The sequence below is a fragment of the Podarcis bocagei genome, assembly GCF_964188305.1.
Source record: "Podarcis bocagei genome assembly, chromosome: 6".
Taxonomy (NCBI): Eukaryota; Metazoa; Chordata; class Lepidosauria; order Squamata; family Lacertidae; genus Podarcis; species Podarcis bocagei.
The window spans coordinates 4,517,913-4,543,084 of record NC_138130.1 but is presented as its reverse complement, the minus strand read 5'-3'; the positions used below and the strand labels follow the sequence as shown (position 1 = coordinate 4,543,084).

Here is a 25,172-nt window from a genome sequence, read left to right as displayed (position 1 = left end):
GCATCATTTCCTTGGAATGATGAGAGACTGTGGTGTCTTTAGGACATATGGTTTTATTCACACACATATACAACCTAAGGATCAGATGGAGGGGCTCATGGCATTGGCACCCCAACAGATCTTGCTTGTGCATTAGGTTTTTGAAGAAACCCCAAAGCAGCTATTGGATGTGAGAAATAGTCTAGGTAAGTGGAATGATGAAACACTGGTTGTTGTGCTAGAACTAAATCTGCAGGGCCTGATTCAGTAAATAACATACAGCTCCTCTCCCACCTAGCTTTTTGAACAGTAACCACTTGGGAGCAGAGGCAAAAGCTCCCCCAGTGTGCTAAGTACTATCTTCCAGGAACTTGTGCAGCAACCCTTTATAAACTGAAGCCATACAGGCCTTTCTCGAGGCACTTAAATGCTTTGTGTCTCTATAAATAGGAATAACACTTGGCAAATGAGTTGGAAGAAGTATCTTAAACAAGCTGAAAGACGCATAAGGGTGAAGAGTGCTTTTGAACTGTGTTGCCTCTCTCTAGAGAAATCAGAGTGAATGACTGGGTAAGAACAATAGAACTGACTTGCAGGAGATTAAGTCACAGGGTCGCTCGGTTTCATTCTATCACTCTCTCAAAGAGAATACAGGAGACACAACCCATTGATGCTCAAGAAAGAAAGAAAGTGGTTTTTTAAGGTGAGTGTTTCTCAGGTACATGAGAGCTTGCCTAGTGAAATGCTATGAATCTGGAAGCTCCTGGATTACATCTCACATCCACCTTCAATTCACGGGTAAAAGTTCCCCATGTGAGAATTTGTGGTCCAGCTGAAAAGGCTTCCGTATGCCTAGGGCTGTAATTAGATCATGCAGAGGAAGTGTTCTGAACACTCTGAAAGTGCTACATAGACATTCTTGCTGTAGCGTAGCATGGCAGGTCCACTAAGTGGCAGGGGTCCTGGCTTGCCCGCGTCATGTGACGTGCCTCGCCCCTGCCTAGCGTGCGAGCACTCATACGCTGAGCCGGGCTGCATGGGTGTTCTGGAGGTGGAGAGGGGACAGGAGAAGGAGGTGCTCGGCATTCTCTTTGTGGCATTGGGCAGGGCGGGAGGAGCACGGCCTCTGGGCTTAGCCTCCTCCCCACAGCATGTGCCAAGCAGGGGCAGGACACACAGAGGGCGAGCTTCACCCTCACTTGCTCCAGCCACCCCCCAGGCTCCCGGGGTGCCTGAAGGGTCCCAGCGGTGCTGGGGGGTGTTGGCCCCCTCAATATTGGGGGGGGGGGAGGCTGGAGCTCCTGCCTCAAAATATTGAGGGGGTTGAAGCGCCTTCTGCCCCTGCTAAGAGGATTGCTGAGGATAATCTCAGTAATGGGCTTTCAGCTGCCTATGAGGGATGCTCCTCCTCTTACAATACTGACACCGTCACAGCTCTACATTAAGTTTACATAGATAGGTCAGCGGTGGGAAACCTTCAGTCCTGTAGCCCAGGCTTCCTCAACCTCAGCCCTCCAGCTGTTTTTGGCCTACAACTCCCATGACCCTTAGCTAGCAGGACCAGTGGTCAGGGATGATGGGAATTGTAGTCTTGAGGTTGAGGAAGCCTGCTGTAGCCCTATTTAGGCCTGAAAGAAATACTAATTTGGCTCCGGAGGCCATTTTCCTGAAGCCACACCCATTCACCCTATGCCTGACATCATATGTGATGTCATGCAGCTGAAAAGCAACTGAGTTCCCTTACCTTTTTAAAATTAAATAATTTATATTGTTTTGTTGGGGGGGTGGCTGGAACAGATAAACAACCAATGCCCAAGCCAAAAATCCACCTATATCTGTAATCATAGAATCAGAGTTGGAAGGGACCCTGAGGATCATCTAGTCCAACCCCCTGAAATGGAGGAATATGCTGTTGTCCCATATGGGAGTCAAACCTGCAACCTTGGGGTTATCAGCACCATGCTCTAGACAACAATAAGGTGGTATTGTTTAGCATCAGACTTATTCAGGGAACAATTCATCACATTGAAACAGGAGATTGAAGTAGAAACATTAAAGAAACTACCAGGTATCTGAACATAAATTTGTTGGATCATTGTCAACAATGGCAATATGCAGCAGCAATTGTCCAGCCTTTCAAGAGTCTCCCTATATAGTGGCAATAAGATAATTAACTACAGACGTCTACAAGAACATGCAAACCAGAATATTGTCTCTCAGTACAAGAAAGCTTAAGACCCATATCCAATATAAATCATCCTTAATACTGGTGTCCAATGCAACTTTATGCCCCCCGCCCTAGAAAATGAAATCAAAATCAAAACTCAGTTCCATTTCTTCCATTCTATTTACCAAGACTATGTGGATGGCTATGATATCACCACAACCTCTGCCATAGAAATGGCTACCTGTTTTCTCCTTTACCTGAAGAAACATATTCAATATGGCACTGAACAAGAGCAATTAATAGTTCTGCCATCCATGGATTTCCCTTTGAATTCATCTAACTGGATGCAGCATCATGTAGCAATAATGAATAACATTTTAAGTGGTTTGTGAAGGAGAATTTTATGTGGGTCAGTCCTGTACCTACTGCCAATTTCTTTGAATGATCTCATTTTCTAGAGTTATTAGACATATATTAATCTCTCTGGCATTCGGGATTTAACAGATTTCTAGTCGAAATCTCCTTTGTAAACTTTTTAAAGCCCTTGAAGAGAAGACTCTATTGATCATTTTATTGCCCTTTCCCACAGATTATCCAGCTCTACATATCCACATCTCTTTATATAGAAAGATAGAGTGGCCAAAAATTACACTGTACTCAATCCATAATTACATTAATTTCTACCACTGAATCTGCCATTTCCCCCATTGTCATATAAGCATGTAGATCTAATTTTTACAGGGGCCTTTTCACCAAGATATCTTTCTTGGGTAATCAAAGTATTTTTAGAACTCCTCCCTGTATATGCAAACTCAGCCCTCCTCCTCCATATGCATTACTATACACTTTTATGGAACATGACTTGCCAATATGTTGTCCATTCTTTCTTTCACGAAAGGCTTGGTTTTCCACCATCCTGAATAATTTGGTGGAATCTGAAACACTGCTGCCCAACCCAAATGTTAGATCATTTGTGAACAAGTTAAATAGAACTGGTACCCCTAAAATGCCATTTATCCAGGCTACGTCTTTCACAGGTAAGAATTTTGCATATTCAGTGACTAACTCGTAACCTGGTTTGGTTTTTATTTGATTTTTGGTCCAGTGCCTCCTGCTCTAGGGACAACAAATTGTTCACATGGTTCACATGTTGATCAGTGCAGTTAATTCCATAAGAATGCCCAAATCTGACTACTATCCTAGCAAACAAGTTAAGGGATAAAATATGATTCCAAGAACATACCACATACAGTACAGAGAAATGTTCAATATAAAAGTTAGTTAATGTTTATTTTGTCTAAGCAATGTCTTTCCATGTCCCAAAATATTCATGCTAAAAATACTTCACTATCTTACTTGGGTTTGGTGATTATATATTCATTATTTTTTGTGCATAACTCAAGGTATTGAAGTGATGAGATACAATTAAAATATGCAGTACTTTCATATGCTCCCTAGATTAATACATGTGGTATTTGATACTACATATTTTAGAAGTTTTAATATAATTCCAGAGAATACCAGCTATGGAAGGCAGCATTTCTGAAAATTGTGATCCCACAGCAAAAGCCATTCATGATTCCAAGGACAATATTATGCATCTAGGAGCGAGGGAATCTGAAGCAATAATATCCATTCAATTCACAAAGGGCCTGAATAGACAGAGTAAAATTACTCAGTTGTGAAGCGGAAGCCCTCAGGGGGACTATATTTTAGCAGGAGAACCACAGAGTGAACATCAAGAGAAAATGACTTTGCATCAACTTACTTAACTTACTTTGCGAAATCTTTATTAGGCATTACAAATATAGGCCATCATAAAACATCCATATATAAAATTTTGAAATATATATAAATAAACAGCCATGTAAAAATATGTAATAATGAGGATTTTCATTAACCACTCTAAGAGATACTATTGATAAAAACTCAGCCACCCTTGCAGTTACTTCTGGGTTAATATCAGACAGATAGAATCTAATATTTTCATTGTGCCGTGATGTTGGACTACCCAAAAAGGGGGATAGCACGCATTTGTGTAGCTGATTGTACAATGGACAGTAGAAAAGAATATGTTCTACTGTCTGGCACATTCAAAGAATGTCTGCAATGCCTATTGTTTCTGGGGATGTTTTTCCCTTGACAAAAGCTGAAGGGAAAACGTTCAGTCGGGCTAACCAAGGCTGGAATTACTGATTTTGAACTATACGTGACCCTGTTATCTGTTGTATTTAAACCATAGAACTTGGGGGAGCAAATTTTATTTATAGCTACTCAATGTTTTGTTTTTCAATGTCCCTTAATCTGGTTAGAATATTACAATAAATATATTGCTCACTTGAATTATACAAGAGTTGCAAGTCAATACTAATAGATCTGATTTTGCTATGTAAGAGTTGGAACCATTTGGATTGATAATAAGAGCCTTTAAGTAAGTCAGAGAGCAGACTCAAAGGTTGGCAACAGAAATGGCAACGTAATCACTATTTTATTGTGCTGGCCCAATATCCCATCGTGTGTATACCTAGTTCTGCACACATTGTTTCATACTTGATTGAACTTGGGAGCCCCAGGATACGTCTCAGGATACTTGAGTGCATCTTATCTAAATCACTGTTATATGCTTGTGTCCATATTGGGATCCCAAAATGTAGCTGGGATGACGCTTTAGCTTGAAAAATTTGAATGGCAGCTGGTATAAATTGGTTACCTTTCAGAAAATGAATGCGAGCTACTGCTGAGGACGCACACTTGGCCTGTTTGATAGCACTCTTGTGATGGTTTGACCAACCTGAGTCAGCAATATTTTAGGAAAATTGCCAAGGGTAAGATGGTATTATACAAGGGAAACTGTAAAAATGGGACATGCAGCCTTTACACAATCCTGTAATAAATTGGGAAGATGTTTATGATCCTCCCCATGCCTGAAAACCCAGCACAATTATGATTCCCATTTACAAGGAGGAATATAAAGGTGTTCAGTTGAACATGCTTACATTTCCCCTTCAGGCCTTCCTGCTGAAATTGAGGTCAGGCATGGATGTTGGTTGTGGTGCTGGCATGTGCATCCACTTTCAGTTCCCTCTTCAGGCATAACACATGAACAGGGCTGCAGGTCACAGCCATGGTTACATATGGCCACAACAGTTAAGGACAGCTGCCATGGTAGAATTTCAACCTTTAGACTTTTCCATTTTAGTTGCTTTTTTCAGTCTTCAATCACCCCTGAGGGATTCATTTTCCATGCAACGATGCATAAAGTTATAAATCAGAAACATTTTTGGCATTAATAGGCACTGTCACATTTTTTAGTTGCTGATCCCTCCATTGTTTTTAATAGCTTTTCAAATGCTTTGGGAACAAAGGGTGCAGTCTCTCACTTTTTGAAAAATCTCAGTAATACCCCCCCCCCAAAAAAAAAATCCCACCAAAATGGTCAAATTCACTTCTTACTGTAAACCACCATCTTCTCATTCACGTGTCAGCTGTCCTGATGTCCTGGAAGGAAGACACACATCAAGAAGTTAGAAAAGAAATATATTGTCTTTCTCAAACAAGTACAGAACAGTAACAGGAAATTCCTGACATATTACCAAGTCCAGTGAAACCTAGTGAATAACAATACTCTCCATATAGCTGGTACAAAACTATGATGAGAACAGTTTATTGCTGTTGTTGTTTCACACTTTCAAATAATGTTTTATTTATTTTTATCTTTTCTAAAAAAGAAGGAAGTTTGCCCTCCCAAAGCATCCTTCCTATGTTCCCGAGACAGACCTCCTCATGCGAACACCACAGCAATTTGATGTCACATCATTCCCCATGGGCATTTCTTGGAGTGGAACAAATGGCTGCCCCCATTTGCCAATGAGCAGAGCTCTCTCTCTCCGCGCCCCTGGGAATGCCTCTGGGAATGATATTACAACATGATGCAGGGCTGTTCTCATGTGGAATTCTGTCCCAGTGAAGCAGATGGGCTGCTAAGAACAGCAAAGCTCCCATTTGAAGTGGCATCAAGAATTTTTTTCCCAGAAAGAAAAATTCTGCCATTTCATATTTTGCCCAGATTTAGTTTTACTTGTCAGAGCAAGATAAATACAAACCAATTCTTTTGCATTTAGGTGTTCACAATTTTAATATGTCTGAGGGATGAATCATTGGTGCATTTAAGATGTCTGTAGGCACATGGAGGCAGTTTCCACCCCAGCCTTGCACAGATGACACCATGACTGCATGATCCATCAATAGCAAAAACCAGCTGCATCTAGCAAGGCAGCCATTGGTTGCAATTGCTTCTACATGCCCAATCCCATATGGTATAAGTTTTGCGTAGGCCAACCGCACACAAAGAACTTAACAGCATGTTAAAGATCAATGTGAGCTGTGTGCAGTCGTAAGGGTAGATGTTACCAGATGCACCCTGGAAGTAACTGCAAAGGCAGTGGCAACAAGCACAGCACTGCAAATAACATAGAAATAAGATTTAAGACTTAGGTTCATGCACATGCTCCAACATCAACATTATTTTCATAGTGGAGCAGCAGGAATGTGCCTCTCTCATTGAACCAATAAATAATGTAGAGTGCGAAGCCACACATGTGCCCATGTGGCACAATCTTTCTCCCCTTTGTAAGGAGAAATAATTGTACAAACCAGGTTGTTACGTTAGCATCCAGCATAGCACAGTCAACCAGAGAATAGAGAAAGAAGCACATGCACACGTCTCTACTCACTGGCCTGTGATAAGTAGACAGTCAGGTCAGAATTGCTCCTCCTTCTGTTCTGGTTCTGTGATGCATTAAATATCTGTAGACAGTAATTCCTTACAGGACAAATCCCATGCATATTTACTCAGAAGTAGGTCTCACTGTGCCAAATGATGCATACACGCTAGTTAGTATGTTTGGGATTGGAATAGCCTAAGTAAATCCGTACTTTAAATATTGGGAATCTGTCTTCATGCTTACATTTTTTACAACAAAGTGAAAGTTTATTCCCCTCTTAATGGTTGCTTATAAACATAATACATAGATAGATTCCTGTCCACACTTTGTGCTAAAATAAATAAAACAAATTCTGTAACATGCAATGGGATGCCAACCATTGTACCAAGAAAAACTAGTTTCTACAGTCAAAGTATAAATTATGCAAAATGAACATTTGTACAATGTATTCTGTATTAGGTTGCATAATTCAAGTCCGATTTTGCACATGGTGGGGGACAATAAATTAGGCGCGGCTGAAACATCTACTGCTGCAAGTTTTATCCAGCCACTTCTTTTGCTTATGAGTTTTCAATGTGATTACCCCACATGTTTTCAAGCAGGTCTCGGGCGAGAAACTCTGAATTTTCCCACTACAGTGGTGCCCCGCAAGACGAATGCCTCGCAAGACGGAAAACTCGCTAGACGAAAGAGTTTTCCGTTTTGGAGGTGCTTCGCAAAACGAATCTCCTATGGGCTTGCTTCGCAAGACGAAAATGTCTTGCGAGTTCCTGCGGGGGTTTTTTCCTCCCCCCCTTTTTCTAAGCCGCTAAGCCGCTTATCAGCTGATCCGATAAGCTGATAAACCACTAAAAGCCGCTAAAAACCCTAATAGTGCTAATCCGCTAATCTGTCAATTGCCTTGCTTCGCAAGACGAAAAAACCGCTAGACGAAGAGAATCACAGAACGGATTCTTTTCGTCTTGCGAGGCACCACTGTAGTTGAATTATGCAGCCACTACCTCACCCAGGCCCCTTTGGGAGGAATGGTGTAAATGATGATGATGATTGATGCAGTTCAGCCCCAATTAGACCCTGTGCTACTACAGAATGATGGAATACAAAAACCTGGATGGAATACAAAAACCTGAGTTGCTTTGTTTCAGAGTAGGGATAGGCAAATGTATCAGTTCTGGTTTCTCTCAGTTTCTCATTCAGTTCTCTACATTTCTGTTGTAGACCTGTGCTGCTAGCCATGGCAGAGCTCAGGGGAGGGAGAAGCCAGCCAACCAGCCAAGGCTCAGGGGGGTACTTGCCTGGAGGCAAAGTCCGTATGCAAGGTTCAGTCCAGACCTCAGATCAGGAGTATTTCAGTTCACATAGTCAGACGATTCAGGAGTCAAGAAAGCTAAGGGTCACGAGAAGCAAGAAGCAGCAAGGTCCAGGAATGTTGTTTCCAGCAACTGACTGTTGCGTGTCGAGGTCCCCGAGCCCCCCCCCCCCAATAATTCACACATCACACATCACTTTTGGTTTGGGTTTTTGGCACGATCTTGGCCACAACTTTATTTAAATACACACAAGTGAGTGGTTGCTAACAATTTACTGCCAACTGCAGCAGGCTTAGGCTTGAATGTAGGCCTCACTGCGTCTGCTCTTAAGAATCTTTGACTCATTGCAATATTAAAGGAAGCTCAAAATGGTGCTCCTGCCCAAGGCTAGATTAAAATTCGGCCGACAGAGCTGCACACACCCAAAATAAAGCCACCTTTGGGGATACTGTAAACGAAAGTGACTCCAGCTAAGCTGGGAACAGCCTGACTAGCCCCACAATTAACAAACAGGCAAAATGAGAGAAACCTTTCTGCAGAAGAAAGCCCCTAACGGGGGCTCTCTCCCTATTGGGAAAGGCAAGCCCAGGAGGATTATGCAGAGGCAGCGCTCACAGGTACAGGGAGAATCTTCCCACAGGGCAGGGTAAGGGGTGGGGTGGGAAATCGAACAGGAAAAGAAAAGGGGTGGAATTAAATTAATTAAGGGACTAGAGAGGATTAAAAGAAGGGGGAAATAAAGAAATGTAACCAGACAATGAGAAGATCGCTCCACTGTCCTCCAGACGGTGCAAGTCCTCCAGGTGATCCGTTGCACGCAGCAAAAAGAGGAAGTTTGTCACTGTGCAATGTATTTAACAAATAGGGCTGTCAATCAATAAATGGCAACATATAAATCTGCCCAGTAACAGCCCACCCCTGCTTAAAGATGGCCAAACTCTTTTGCCCAGCAACAGTGGTGTGTCTTGTCAGCCCCACCCGCAACCTGTGCTCTCCATGAGGAAGAACACGCTGTAATAATTGGGAAATAGTAAAATATTAGAAGTAATATTAGAAGTAATTGCTGAGTCTGGCAATGGGCCGTCAGAGGTTTGGAGCTGTTGGGACTCCCAATTTTGGAGGGAATTTGAAACATGTTTTAAAATACTACATGGAGTCTAGTCTGGACTATGGGAAAGGGGCTGATTTGTTGAAAAGGGTCAAAAAACACTACCAAGCTGGAGTTCCCACAAGTGAAAGGAAAATATGAAGAAGAGCTGCGGAAGTGACATGGAAGAGATTTTAAGGCCTCGGATATAAGGGCACCAGGTTAATGTGCCAGACTAATGGGACAAAAAGGACTGACAATCCCGGGACCGGGGGGAGGGGACGCTGGAAGAAGATTGGATTGTTTTTATTTCTTTTTTCTATCATTAGGAATGTTTTATGAACGTTGGAAAAATGTTGAAATGAAATTACTTGGCTCTTGTAAAAATGTTTAAAGAATTAGGTAAAAGGGTAATGGTTATGAGAAGCTGGTAAAAATAAGATTTAAGTTTTAAGGTTTTTTATAAGATAAGATGAAAATAGAGTAAGGTAATGTAATGACGGAATATTATGAATCATGGAAAGGATTTGCTGTGACAATTATTAATCAAGATACAAGAGATGGGAGGAGGAGGAGGTCATGGAAAGAAGGTAATGAATGTGGAGAATTTGAAAATGATGGTTTTATTTTTTTATTTTTATTTTTCTGTTTTTTGCTTTTGTCTTTTTTCTTTGTAATTTTTTTAAAAAATCTTTTTTCAATAAATATCATTTTTAAAAAAATAAGTACGGGGGAAAACAAAAATGATAAGAACATAATATGTTCAGTTGGAAGAATGTAAGGTGTGAAAACAAGCAGGAGATGTTATTGCATAACAAACCAGAAGAGGAAGTTGAGGGAAGTCGGGGGGGGGGCTATATTTTTTTCTGTGTTTGAGACAATGTTATTGTGATGAACATAAAATTACAAAACTTAATAAAAATTATTTTAAACAGAAAATAAAGACATTTGCACCCACTGTATTAATGCTGCAAGGGACTTTTTTATGTGCTCTTATGACCAACAGGTGGTGGAAGGAGCGAGCCTGTCCCTGGCCATAGTACTGGGGGAGCCCTCTCACTGGTCCGAGCTGAAGGAGCTCAGGGGCAGAAGGATGAGGAGAGAGAGGCTGGGGGAGAGGAAACAGGTTGGAAAAGGCAACAAACCAGCTTAGGATAGGTTGATTTTCAAAACTATTGGGGTGCATTTTATTTTTTTAGAGTAAATGAAGGGATTTCACTCCGCTGAAATTCATCACTGACAACTTTAAAAAGGGACACAGGTAATTTTCACCTGTGATCTCTGCTGTGGTTGATTTCAAATACTGCGCACAAATATCTTAATCAGGTATTTGACTCTGAAAAGTGTTAGCAGAGACATTAAATTTTGAATTAAAAGGAAACCGAAGGAAAATAGAAGATCAAAGAAGACTTAATCCGAATAACACAGGGACAGTAAATTGTAGACCGATGGTGGACCTTGAGAAACGCCCCCACCCAAACTTCTAAGCCCTTTGAAGTGACCATCCCAGCTGAAGGAAGGTAAGTATCAAGTACTCTTGTATTTTCAGAGGGGATGAGAGGCTCAGATGCCTCACAAGTAAACCCTAAACGCTGCATCACAATGAGAGCAGCAAGATAGTTGTATACATTATGCCCGAAGGACATCTAGGTGAATATCCCTTGCTTGGCTGGGAAGAAAATTTAGCTTGTGTTCCGTCTTCAACTCACTGTGCCAACATAATTGCAACTTTCTGCAACCTTTTTGCAAACAAATCAGGATGAATGCTCAATAGAAGGATTTATATTGTACACGCAGGTCCAGCTTACCTATCTTTGGAAATTGTTTGTTAGGTGATCGTTCACATAATGAGCTGACAATTCCCATTGATTCCTATGGAAACAAGTACAAGTAGTCTGGCTTCACCTCAGATCATATAAATCTTTCACCTTTTACCTGTGGAAACATTTCTGAGCCATTATTTGTCCAATCTCCCCCCTCCCTGCATGGTTTCTTCCGGAAATGACTGCAGCCAACCATCAAAAGAGAGATAAAGGGGGAAATGATTTGTCCTATCTCTCATTCGCCTTGGTTTCTCCAATCTCTCCTATTCCCTGATTTGTCTGATCTCTCTCTCTCTCTCTCTCTCTCTCTCTCTCTCTCTCTCTCTCTCTCTCTGCTCCCCCACCTAATGCCATGGTTTCTGCCCCAAAATAGCTGCCACCGACAGGGCCGTCTTAACTGTTGGTGCTAGGGGTGCACATCACCCCGGCACCGGGCTCTCAGGAGCGCCAGGCTGAGAGTCCAGGGCCGAGCATTGGATTCCAAGGAAGAGTCACCGACAGCCGAGCGGAGCAGAGGCCATCGGGGCGCTGCAGGCAGCTCTTCCCCAGACTCCAACAATGGCCCCCAAACTCGTGCCAAGCCGCCCACAGCAGAAGAACCTGTGATGCTCTGACGGGCTCTACTCCGCTTGGCTGTCAGCCAGTGTGAGAGCCAGTGTGGTGTAGTGGTTAAGAGCGGTAGTCTCGTAATCTGGGGAACCGGGTTCGCGTCTCTGCTCCTCCACGTGCAGCTGCTGGGTGACCTTGGGCCAGTCACACTTCTGTGAAGTCTCTCAGCCCCACTCACCTCACAGAGTGTTTGTTGTGGGGGAGGAAGGGAAAGGAGAATGTTAGCCGCTTTGAGACTCCTTAAAGGGAGTGAAAGGCGGGATATCAAATCCAAACTCCTCTTCTTCTTCTTCTTCTCTTGCCCCAGCTGCATGGCGGCTAACTGTTCCAGCACTGTGCCCGGAGCGCCGTGTAACATTGTAGGCACTGCGCGATGCATCCTGTTGCATGTGCTAAGCTGCAGGTTCCTTTGCTGGCTTTCCCGCTGTCGGCGCATGCTCCCAGCGCTGCCCAACGTGGGGTGTCAGCACAGAATGAAGGGGAATGCAAGCGGTAGCGGAGGAAACATCTCTGGACGGGATCCACTGCAGTTGGGAAGCAGTCTTTCCCTGCGCTCCAAGTTAGTGCACAGAAATGATACACGAATAATAATTCGGCCCAACTCAACACTGGTATTGGAGCAGCACACAAAATCTCCTATTTGATACACAGAGCCAGTTCCTCAGCAACAGCATCACGATGCGTCCTCACCCTGAGCTGGCGAGGTGCGCCATGAGGGAAGCCTGAATTGTGTGGCCATACTCAGTGTGTGGTCCTTCTCAAGCCACTGCTGCCTCTTCACAGCCTTGCCCTTCCTCAAAGGTGCCTGACCCAGAAAACAGCCGTGCTATTTCCCCACTTGGGCGCAGTTAGGCGGAGGCAGTGACTCTGTTTAGCCTGGAGAAGAGGAGGTTAAGGGGTGATATGATAGCCATGTTCAAATATATAAAAGGATGTCACATAGAGGAGGGAGAAAGGTTGTTTTCTGCTGCTCCAGAGAAGCGGACACGGAGCAATGGATCCAAACTACAAGAAAGAAGATTCCACCTAAACATTAGGAAGAACTTCCTGACAGTAAGAGCTGTTTGACAGTGGAATTTGCTGCCAAGGAGTGTGGTGGAGTCTCCTACTTTGGAGGTCTTTAAGCAGAGGCTTGACAACCATATGTCAGGAGTGCTCTGATGGTGTTTCCTGCTTGGCAGGGGGTTGGACTCGATGGCCCTTGTGGTCTCTTCCAACTCTATGATTCTATGATTCTCCACGCACACCCGAGCACAACTCAGTTCGTGCAGCAGGCTCACAAGTTATATCCAGAGAGGCACCTGTGCTCCTGGGTTGAAGAGTCTGGGCTCCCCCAAAATTTGTCCATCCGTGGGAACGTGTGTGGAAGTGTGGAAGCTTTCTCAGGCACCAATGAAGCTGGAGAGGGAGGCCAGCGGCTAATTGGCCGCCACTGGCATCCAAAAATGTGCCATGGTGGATGGGAACAGCGGATGGGAGCTCGCCATTTCTGCTCTTCCTGCAGCAGCTGCTCCTCACGCTGGTGGGCCAGGAAGTCGTGGCGGCTGCGGCTCCTCACTTGTTACTCCAGGTGCACCGACGCCCACCAAGAGCCTCCACCCCACTGTGGTAACTGGGCTGCAAGGCTGAGGCGTCCCGCCCAACCCTGCAAGCAAGAGGGGCCCATACAAAATAAAACAAATAACCATGAAAAAAAGGATGGTTTCTGGATGGCCTCTTAAACACCCACAGCTCGCAACAGCCATGGCTACAGTCCCTAGGAGCCCACTCACTTCTAGGAGCTCAGGTACCTTTGCCTCTCCAGTAAAATTATTGAGCCCCCCCCCCAAATGATGGTCATGTGGGTGGGTGGTCCATTCCAGGGTGCTGTTTGCACCCCAAAAAATCCATAAGTAGAGCGCCACTTCTGTGCATGCGTGCAATGTGATAGAGTGCTCTTGCACATGCACAAAGCGTGCAGATCACTCCTGAGCATGCGTGAAGTGGCAAACCTGGAAGTAAACACTTCTGGGTTTGCTGCATTCGTAACCTGAAAAAACGCAATGTGAAGCAAATGCAACTCGGGGTATGACTGTACAGTCGTACCTTGGATGTTGAACGCCTTGGTACTCATATATTTCGGCACCCGATCAAAATCTGGAAGTGAGTGTTCCAGTTTTCAATCCACTGTCCTATCCACTGTCAACAGAACACCCAGCTCCCAGAGGGAACAAAGGGTTCCAGAAAGCCTACACAGAGGCTGGTGTCACATGAACCAGCCAGTAAAATGATCCAAATAATGGTAACCCCAATTAATGAGCCTTGACTCACACTGTTCAATCCAGAAAGGCGCTAAAGGACTTGAGTGCTGCACAGTCTATTGCACAACCCATTGGCATCGCCTTCTCAATAATAAGGAGCTCCATCCAAATTAAAGCCCAACCACTTAAAATCTCGAGGGTGAACCGGCAGCAGCCTAACAGCCGATTGAATATCGCATATTGCCAACAAGGCACCTCTTCCAATTTGTTGGTAAGCTCAACCCCCTGATCCAGAGACGCGTATTTCACGAAACAATTCCGGAAGGATAGCATCATTCACTGAGGTGCCTTTGGGATGCGATAAATGAGGATCAGGTGGAATTATATGGGGCTTTCTTAGGGACAATCCCGATGGGGATAAATGAAGATCAGGAATAGAAGGAGGATCAAAGGGGATCCCACCATACATCTCAATGCAAGCTGCTTCCTAACCTTCTTTCAGGCTACCTCAGGTAGCTCTCTGACTTCTGATTTGCTGTATCCCGAGCCAGAGGAATCATAAACCTTGAGAAAGCCCTTCCCATAAACACAAAGCCGCTGACCCATCTGGATAACCTTTTAGCCAGGCTTTCAAGGGGGATAATTTTATGGGAATATGGGCCAGAGGTAATGAGCTATTGCTTGCCAACTCCCAGTCCCCCACTTGAGCAGGGGGCATCTTGTGCTGCCACCATGATGTGTAAATTTACAGGGCTGATGCTGGCCAGAACACTTAAAGAAGTACCAACAAAGCTGCCGCCAGGCCAGCTTCCTGCACACCAGCTTCAGGTTCTATTGCTCAGGGAATTTCCATTTGAAATGTGGAGCTGCACAAGTAGTCCGCATGTCCCCATCCCTGTGATCCCAGCAAGCTGTGAGGATGATGGCAGCCCTGCGTCTAACATTCTAAAATACAGTAAGGCATCAGACATTAAAAGCTTCCCTAAACAGGGCTGCCTTCAGATGTCTTCTAGAAATCTGGTAGTTGACATCTGGTGGAGGGCGTTCCATAGGACGGGTGCCACCACCGAGAAGGCCCTCTGCCTGGCACCCTGTAACTTTGCTTCTCGCAGTGAGGGAACCACCAGAAGGCCCTTGGTGCTGGACCTCAGTGTCCAGGTAGAACGATGGGGGAGCATGCAGCTGTCCCATACAGGGACCAATCCTCCAACCTAGGCATTACCGGCACCACGCGCTGACCAGCTGAGCTATCCAGGATGATACTTAAAAGACCTGGGACAACCTCACCCTGACCCCCGTAGAGGTCCAAGGTGACGTCTGAATCGTCATCAGAGCCCAGGGATGATGTACCTGTGAGGAAGTGTAAGCATCATCCCTGCTCCTCTTTGCCCTCCTCCTGGAATGCCGCCTCCGAAGACACTTCTTTCTGGAAGAAGGCACCTGGGGCATCAGCAAGTCATCCTCTGCAGGAGAGGCAAGCTCTGGAGGCATCTGCAAAGGCCCTGCCATAGTCTGCAAAAAACTAAACAATGTAAGGAACTGGTGAAACCAATGCTTTGTGCACCACATGGGTACGCTATTCAGGCCAGAATCGCTGCCAGAGGCCATCGAATTCTAGGGCAAAGCGAGCAAAGCCCTAGGATCACCTGCTAGGCCAGACATAAATGTTTCCAGTGAAATAACAGAGTTGAGGTAGCCCACAGCTTGTCCAGGTACCCCTGCTTGCCCTTTTAGAGGGAAGCACCCCTTCAAGAAACCCAAAGTTCTTTTATCACAAATGGGCCGAACTACCCAGCAACGGAATAGTCCAAAAGTAGCAGTTTGTTTTGTTTTGTTATAACAATGGCTAAGTGGGGGATATGAACCCTGTCTCCCAGGTCCTAGTCCTGCCCTCTAGCCACTAAGCCACAATGGCTCGTCTCTAAAATGGCAGTCGCCACTATCAGGGCAAAACAAACTTGAAGAAAATAAACTTGTTCAGAAACAGCATAGTTCAAGAGCATATACAGAGTGCTCATAGTCCTTGGAGGCACAGAAAGCCTCTGGCGCCCTCTGTCTGCCTCAGATATACATTAGCAGCAACTGGGCCTGCAAGCAAACATATGCTTTCTTAGAGAGAGAATGAGTCACATGTCACAGAGACTTAACAATTAACTGCTACCTGTAGCAGACTTAGGCTTGGAAGTTATGTGCAGGCCAAATAGGCTTCTCTGCTTCTGCTCTTGAGAATCTTAGTCTCATAGCAATATTAAAGGAACTCAAAATAGTGCTCCCGCCCAAAGCTAGATTAAAATTTGGCCAACAGCGCTGCACACACTCAAAATAAAGCCACCTTTGGGGATACTATAAACGAAAGTGATACCAGCTAAGCTGGGAACAGCCCTGACTAGCCCCACAATTTCAACAAGAGAAATGGGGGAAACCTTTTTGCAAAAGAAAGTCCAAGTGCAAGCAGCCAAGAGGACGCCCAAAGTTGGGCTTCCAATATTTAAAACCTCTGACTCCTTCAAAATTGGCAACAAGCAATTCTCCCCAGCGACCCAATTAACCAATTCACTGCCTGGGTCACTCCGCAAATCCGCCCAGCAACACTGGGGTGGCTTGTACCCCCCACCGCAACACGTGCTCTCTGCTAGGGAGAACACGTGATGCTGGAAACCCTGCTTAAGAAAGCCGGAGCCAGCCAGTTCACCTCAGGAGCAAGAAGGCTGATCAGCAGCAGGTGGAGTCACTTCGCCTTCTGCTCCTTCAGGCTGCTGATCAGCAGGTGAAGCCGACTCCTGGCTCATGGCAATTTCCACATTACTTTGAGATAAAAATGAATCCATGTGAAAATTCATCAGCATTTGAATGTGAATTTCCCTTACTAAACATATTTTTGCATGCATTTTTGACTAATATGCACATTTTTGTAAAGCACAATTTCCCTAATATAATTCATTTTGTATACTTGCACTAATATATGCATTTTATAGGGACACGGGTGGCGCTGTGGGTTAAACCACAGAGCTTTGGACTTGCTGATCAGAAGGTTGGCAGTTCAAATCCCCGTGAGCTCCCGTTGCTTGGTCCCTGCTCCTGCCAACCTAGCAGTTTGAAAGCACATCAAAGTGCAAGTAGATAAATAGGTACCGCTCCGGCGGGAAGGTAAACGGCGTTTCCGTGTGCTGCTCTGGTTCGCCAGAAGCGGCTTAGTCATGCTGGCCACATGACCCGGAAGCTGTACACTGGCTCCCTCGGCCAATAAAGCGAGATGAGCGCCGCAACCCCAGAGTCGGTCACGACTGGAGCTAATGGTCAGGGGTCCCTTTATCTTTTACCTTATGCATTTTATGCACACTTCACCCCAGTATATGCATTTTTGCACATATTACTTGGCTGGAAACTATTGTGAAATTCAGAGAAGTGTTCATTTCAATGGATGGATATGTTTCAGTCTTTGTAAAGTGTGAATTTAAAATGTGCCTTTAAATATGAACTGATATCTTCCCTCCTCCAATCTTGGAGCTGTAGCACACAACTAATTCTAATAAACAGACAAACACTTTCTATCAGATTTCTCGAATATACCTTTGAAACAGTAACAAGAGGACGATTATAAGCAAGAGAAGTTTGACTCCGGGCTCTTAGTGTGATGCTTTTCTAGTTTTATTCTGTGATGTGATGCACACTGACATATTTGGGGACTGGAAGTACTTAGCATGTTATCATTCTTTTCCAGAGTTTTCTATCAGCTTCTCAAAGGGCTGATTTACACATTACATTTCACTCAGTTTTCCCCATGGTTTTAAAACATCAAGTATGGAGTACACATTAAAAAGAAGGAAATGATTGGAACAGCATTTGATAAAACATGGGCACCTGCAGCAGAAGACACAGAACTCTGTCAAATGTTCTGCTCTTAGAACTTTTGGCATTCCATAGTATCACTTGCTACAGGAATTGATTACCTTTTGTCCTGGGCAAATCCAAGATATTTTGCTGTTGCTACCTGAGAGGAAGGACAAGATGGTGCCCTTCCCCATTTGACATACAAAAGCCAACTGAATTTGAATCGCAATGAATTTCAATTCAAATTGAATTTGACTTAATAATAGTAATATTTTTATAATTTATACCCTGCCCATCTGACTGGTGTGGGAACGTTTATATAATTTAGCAGAGTTTAAACAATCCCCTGTTTGAGTTTCTGCAGCGACAAGCAGGTTGCTAACTCGTTTGAGTCCTGTCAATAATTATACCTTCCTGGTTGATAATCCCTTTCTGTCCCTCTTAAAGAAAACACAATGAATCTGAATCATATTAACATAAACTACTTTACTATCAGATTCATTCAGGTTTACAGAGTTGTTCCTTAAGGCAGGCTTAGGTTACATAAGAGATAAACTATATACTATATAGTGGTGAATCATGAGAAGGCTGCATCTGAGTCGTTACCAGTTAACACTCCTTGCAGAAACCGACCAACTGACAAAACAGGCACTTAGTCCTCTCGGAATGTTGGACTTGACTGACAGCTTTATATCCCACAACTGGGTTGCCCCAACTTTGACAATGGTGGCAAGGAGAGCACCCTCCACTTCACTTAAGGCAGCAGCCTAGCTTAGGGGAGCCACTCCAAACCCCTCCAAATGCAACTGCCTGCACCCTGCCTCAAGGTGCTTGGGAGCTTTTTCCTCCCTTGCTGCGGCTGCCTCCTTTCTTAAGCTGGCTCCACCGGCCTCCCTGCCAGTCCTTCCCCCCAAGGTCTGTGTACAAGGCAGAGAAGGAACCCCTTTTCACCTCCTGCCAGCAAACCCCTCACAGCTGGGCTGCCTGCACACAAAGGTGCCTGAAGTGAGAGGTGTTACTGGGTGCACCTCGGCTGGCGGTGTGTGCATGAGCAGGAACATGCAGGCTCCCTGCAGTTGATGTTGCAGGGGTGAAGGTCAGGATGACCAATAGAGAGCCAGGCTAAGAATCTCTGAAGCCATATTATAGAGCCATCTAAAAGCTAAAAGCACAAAGTCATTTTAGAAAGCTAAAGACTATTTCTCTTTCTCATGTTTGTCACTTTGCCACCTTTTGCAGAGGCAGCAAGCATGCAAGCTTGTGGGTGCAGCTAGCTTGCCCCTGCAGGAAGTTTGCCAGTTGAGGTTAAGCCATTTCTGAGAAACGACCCCTGACAAAGGCAAGTAGCAGGATGTTTGCTGACCGCCAGGCTCCAGATATAACGCTTAGGTGTGAAGTTGCTAAACCACAAGGACATTTCTTGGAAGCGGGGGGTTCAGGGGCACTTCCTGGAACTAGTACAGAGGTTAAGTAGATTATAAGCCAGTAGCGCCACCTAGTGGAATAGGCAACTTGGAACCGAAAGGACACACCAAATTTATTCATTGGTTGAGCTTTAATGAATATGCATCAATGACCATAGGAAATTGTCAATCATTGGCTAAAGGGATGCCAAGGGGCCGAACTGTGCTTTGCAGAAAGATATATAAGTTGACTGCCCCAAAGGGGGGGTGGGCATTCTTCATTTTCCTGAATGCACCCTATTTGCTTTTTGTCGGACAAAATCCAAATAAAAATCTTCTTCTTTAAGAAACTTTGCTGCCTGATTTTTACATTCCTGGTCTGAATACCGATGTCCCTTTCATTTCTGGTGCCAAAAGTGACTCGGATCAGAAGGACTTTAAGTGTCCTCAGAGACCAGGAGGCAGCTCCCTTGCCCTCTGGGCAGAGACAGCGGAGGGCCAACAGACCTCCTGGCTTCCAAGTGCACACCGAACCTTTTCTTCGGAGGGGGACAGAAGGCAACTTGACCCTCTTGCTGTATCCTGGGACAGAGGACAACGGATTTGAAGAGCCGAGGTTGGGAGGACAGGGCAGAGAACAGCCGGCTGGGGTGAGTACATGGCAACAAGACCTGAGGGCATAGGAAATCCTCCTTTTAATTAAGGAGAAGGGAGATCCTGATCAAATCTCCAGCGTGGATAGTGGCATTAAGTAGAAGGGTTGACTGCTGACAACCACCCACGCTTTGGTATTAGGAAGGAGAAAAAGGGGGGGGCACAGGGTGGATAGTGTGTCGTGCAAGCGTCCAACGAGAGAGGCATTTTGTGCATGTATGTGTGTTACCCCGGGGCATTCCCCTGGGGTCGTAGCAACAAGTACTCCATTTCCCAGTCGGGCGACCGCACCTGGGTGAGAAAAGTTGCGAAATGAATGTGTGAGTGTTTGGTGTGGGGACGCTGTACAGGGCCATACTGAAAATGGGAGGGGGGAGGCCTGAAAGGCTTGAAAGGTCCAGTAATCCCCCTTCAATGTATGTTAAACAACTTCAAGAAAGGATTCAGCGGAGACTATGGCATAGACCAGGGGGGACATCCTGACCAGATTCCCTATATAGACAACTGGCTGAAGGTGGTAGATGACAACCGCCCCCTGGTTGAAGAAATGCAGGACTGAACATTGCAAAGTCACTCCCTCATGTCAGGTTTTGGAGAGGGAAGATGTCCAGAAGAAGTGCAGTGTTTATGGAGAACAGTGTACAGAGCAGTAAGCAGTTATTACTGCATTAACAGAGGAAAATAAAAAAAGAGCATGAAACAGGATGCTGCTATAGAATTAATGTAACAGGATCTTGAACAGACAAATGAAGGACTTAATAGATTAAACACAAGTCATTTAGAAGAGAGGTCTTAACTAATTCAAGACCTCCAGAGGCATGGAAGAGAATTTGACAACCTCAGAGAGGTTTTAGTTGAGAAAGACAAAGAAATTTCTGCTATTATTTCAAATACAAATGTGTATTCTGAGCAGATTAATATTCTGAAATGTCAGATCAAGTGCAAAGAGGATGAAATGCAAGACAGGGAAATAGTGTTGTCTAAGGCTGAAAGGGAAGTCCAGTTACTGAAAGATCTACAAACCAAAGGTGTGAACAGTGGAGGCAGAAAGCTTTCAGAACTTTCTGAACAGTTAAGTGCAATAAAATCATAACTGGCTGAGGGGAAAAAAAATTGAAAACGCTAGTAAAACAAAAGAGAATGAAGAATTCGTTAGGCAAAACAAAGAGACTAGCCAAACAGTTAAAGATCTTCATTCTGCAATTAAGACTTGTGATGTTACTTACAACAACAAACTCATGGAGTGTGACTCACAAATTAAATTGCTTAAAGAACAAATAAGTAAATCAGCTAAAAATTGCAAGAAACAGAAATAGAATGTAAGGAGGAACAGACCATCTTAAATCCCAGGTCGATGAACATATCTCTGTAAAGGAGAAATTGAACAAGTTACTAAAATTAAAAGAAAAACAAAGAACAAAGTTTTGTGAATGAGCTGAAATCAGTGAAAGATTCATACAACCAGCTCACTTTACAAAATGCAAAAAAAGAAGGGATGAAGATTTAGCTAATTTATCCAGACAACTTGCTGAACATACTGACCATCTAGAAATTGTCAAAAGGTCATTGCCACCGTCACACTAGTGGAAGAAGCAGGCAAGTTCATGTTTGGCCAGGAGATGCATGTGAATGTGCCCCATTTGGTTCTCACCCTTATGGAATATAAGGGGTATACAGGCTGAAACAGGCTTTGCCCAACCCATTGAGAAGTCTGCAGGCGCAGTGGAAGCTTGTGAAGCAGACGTGCCTGGTGTTCTAGAGAGACCAAAGGGTCCTAGTCATTTTAAGGGCCAGCGTTGATTCTTGGCTGTTGGAAATACTCCAAGGGAGGAAGCCCTGGGTAGCATGGCAGCCACTGAAGACAGCATGTCAGGCCACAGTGGCAGCCAGACCAGAGGGGGCTGGAAGCCCAGAAGGGGCTGTGGGACGCCCAGAAAGCCCAGAGGGGGCTAGAGGATGCCCAGAAAAAGTACCAAGCCCAGAGGGGGCTGAGGCTGTTTTGGGAAGTTGTTTCTACGCTTCAATAAATCTGTGTGATGGACTGTGGGCTGGAGAGAGGCTGAGACCTGGGAAGAGGAAGGCAGTTACAAGTTGTTCCTCAGGCAGCAGAGCACCCAGAAGTGGGGGTGCAAGCCAGGCAAGCCGTTCCAAGAGCTCTAAGAAAGCCAAAGTCTCCAAGAGTTGTTTGTGTTTTGAGGCGAAGTCCAACAGCAAAAGGCATTGCCCTGCATGTCCAGAAGTTGAGACGTTACTGGAAGCAGTATGGGGTCCCGAAGAGATTGCCGTGATGCACTGCAAAGCCCATGGGAGAGGCCGGGACATGGTCACTAGGGGCAACCGGAAGGCAGACAACGCAGCTCGTGAAGCAGCTTTGAAACCTCCACCAGCACTCAACGCAGCCCTCATCCCACAACTCACTCCAGACGATGTGGAACCACGCTACACACCGGAGGAGCAACAGTGGGCACGCCAGGAAGGAGCAACACTCCAGGAGGGATGGTTCCGTCTACCAGAAAACCGTGTTTTTGTGCCCCAACATCTGGCTACCGTGATTGTGAAGAATTACCACGAGTCCACTCATCTAGGGGGTCCAGCTGCCAGAGCACACCTTGGGAGACTTTTCTATATCACTAACCTTTCTCAACTAGTTGCTGCTATATCCCAGAGGTGTGTCCTGTGCGCCAAGAACACCCCCAGACAAGGCCACCTCCCCCCACCGGGTGTACAACACGTGGGCTTTACCCCTATGGAAAGCCTGATTGTGGACTTCACTGAATTGCCTCCAGCTAGGGGTATCAAATACCTGCTTGTGTTTGTCTTCACCCTGACGGGCTGGACAGAGGCATACCCCATTAGAACAGAGATACCTCGTGAAGTGTCCAAGAAACTGTTACATGAACTCATACCCCGATTTGGCCTCCCCAGAAGTATTGGCAGTGACAATGGCCCTGCCTTCATTGATAAAGTTGTGCAAGAAGTGTGCAAGGCGCTGCAGATAAACTGAAGGCTACACACAGCCTACAGACCCCAGAGTTTGGGAAAACCTGAGCGTATGAATCGCACCTTGAAGACCCACTTGGCCAAGTTGACCCAAAAGACGGGACTACACTGGATAGATGTCCTGCCCATTGCCTTGTTTCAGATTCGGAGCGCTCCAACCAAGAGACTGAGACTATCACCCTTTGAACTTTTGTATGGCAGGCCACCCCTTTCGTCCGAGACATCCCCGCCAGTTTGGGGCGGGTGGGAGATCACATCACTCAGGAACAAGTGCAATTCCTGTCCCCGTGTGTGTTTGCTTCCCTTTCCAGGTACTACCTCGAGCCTACACCGTGCAGTCTCGCTGAGCCGGTCCACCAGTTCCAGCCGGGTGACAGCGTGGAAGCGCAACCCCCTCATCCCTAAGTGGCGAGGCCCGTATACCGTCCTCCTCTCCATCCCAACTGCGGTGAGAGTAGCCGACGTGATTCCCTGGGTGCATCACACGTGTCTGATCATCACCTTGTGTCTGACGCTACCGGAAACGCGTTAGGCCACGGGCAACGTGATCCTGCGACTGATCATCACAAGGACTTTCACAAGGACTTTCCCCTTTTCTCTATTATGTTCTGTATTGATTTGCTCTATGTCCTACTGCCCTTTTTGCTCTATGTCCTATTGTCCTGACCCCACTGAGCCATACCAACCCTATTGGCCTGCGGACCTCTGCTACGACTGGTTCGTCTTGCCAGTGGTAAGAAACGGCGTGCTCATTGGCTATTGGGAACAGGGCTTTGATGAGGTTGCCGTATTGAAACATCCCACTACCCCACTGTGGCTTCTCTTCCACACCACTGTCCAGCTCACATGGGTACTGCTCCTACGGGAAGTTGCAGAGACGGTCGAAATCTATCGAGTTCTGGACCGCTCTTGCTGTTGTGGGGGGGGGGGGAACCAACTGTCACTCAGGGGGTAGAGTACTGTACCAACCCCATCTGGTAGACCAGGTCCTAATCTTAATCCAGGTGTTGCATGGGACGGAGCCTATCTTAATGCAAATATTGCAGGGGAGGGAGCCTGAACCAGGTGTGCATTGAAATTGCTGAACAAGTGCCAGTAAATCCTGCAGCCCCACCTGTGGTTGTCGTGGTGGCTCGAGCCTCCCAAAAATCTCAGAATACTGCCTGGACTACTGGGCCTGGTAACTCCACATCTAATGCCCTTGAATGTGGTAGGGTATTCTTGTGGCTGCATAAGGGTTGCCACCCCAGGCTTCAGCCTCCATAGGCCCTGGTCAGAGACCACATAGGTGACCTCCACCCAGTAGGACCAGCCTTTGAACTTTACAGAGTCTATTGCCATCCCTATAGCTCCCGAGGCCTAACAGTGTATCAGTGCCAGGCGGCCACTTTTCCCTGTGTAGAGTGGGAATGTTTTGTGTGTAGACGCTGTTCACGCCTCAGTAGGGCCAGGAGTTAGAGGCCCACATGACCTGGCCTTCGTGGGCCACCATCCCTTTGGCTTGTGGTTTTACCCTTTTTGTGGTATTTCTGTGTTGGTGGTACAGTTCTTCGTTCTGGGCCACCGAACATTCCTCGAATCAGGATGTGGATCATACCCTGCCTCCTGATGGTTCTCACCTCTCAAATGGCCACAGGGTGGAAGGAAAACACCTTCCTGAATATGACAACAGCTGTAGCTAAGAGCCTGAACAGGTCTGAATTTTACAGGCTGATTTGTACCACAAAATTAGTCTAGATGGTGCAGGTCTCCCCAGTGTATGTAGTTGAATTAGTTCTTAGCTCCCAGGTTGGTCATGGTTAAAAGAGATTTTGCTTGTGATTTTACTTCTCTTCGTTACCATATTACTCTTATCATGCTTTTTGCCTTGCCTTATTCAGATTGTACGCCAAATGGTAAGCCGCTCAGTTAATGCAGCAACACGTACCTATATCCTGGCTCTCTATGATGTTGCACCTATAGGTCCATCAAGCGAAAATGGAGAACCGTGACCGGTCAGCATTTTCGTGATGGAAAGGGGGGAATGCAGGGGTGAAGGTCAGGATGACCAATAGAGAGCCAGGCTAAGAATCTCTGAAGCCATATTATAGAGCCATCTAAAAGCTAAAAGCACAAAGTCATTTTAGAAAGCTAAAGACTATTTCTCTTTCTCATGTTTGTCACTTTGCCACCTTTTGCAGAGGCAGCAAGCATGCAAGCTTGTGGGTGCAGCTAGCTTGCCCCTGCAGGAAGTTTGCCAGTTGAGGTTAAGCCATTTCTGAGAAACGACCCCTGACAAAGGCAAGTAGCAGGATGTTTGCTGACCGCCAGGCTCCAGATATAACGCTTAGGTGTGAAGTTGCTAA

The 25,172-nt window shown here is 45.4% G+C and overlaps 1 long non-coding RNA gene across 1 annotated transcript in view; it reads right to left on the bottom strand.

Annotated features, from left to right (window-relative positions):
* Positions 1-3,919: 3,919 nt before the first annotated feature.
* LOC308589476 overlaps positions 3,920-25,172 on the bottom strand; it is a 68,336-nt gene continuing 47,083 nt past the window's right edge. The window contains exon 2 of the long non-coding RNA XR_014009301.1: positions 3,920-5,644. This is a non-coding gene — a long non-coding RNA (uncharacterized lncRNA). The remainder of the gene's footprint in view (positions 5,645-25,172) is intronic.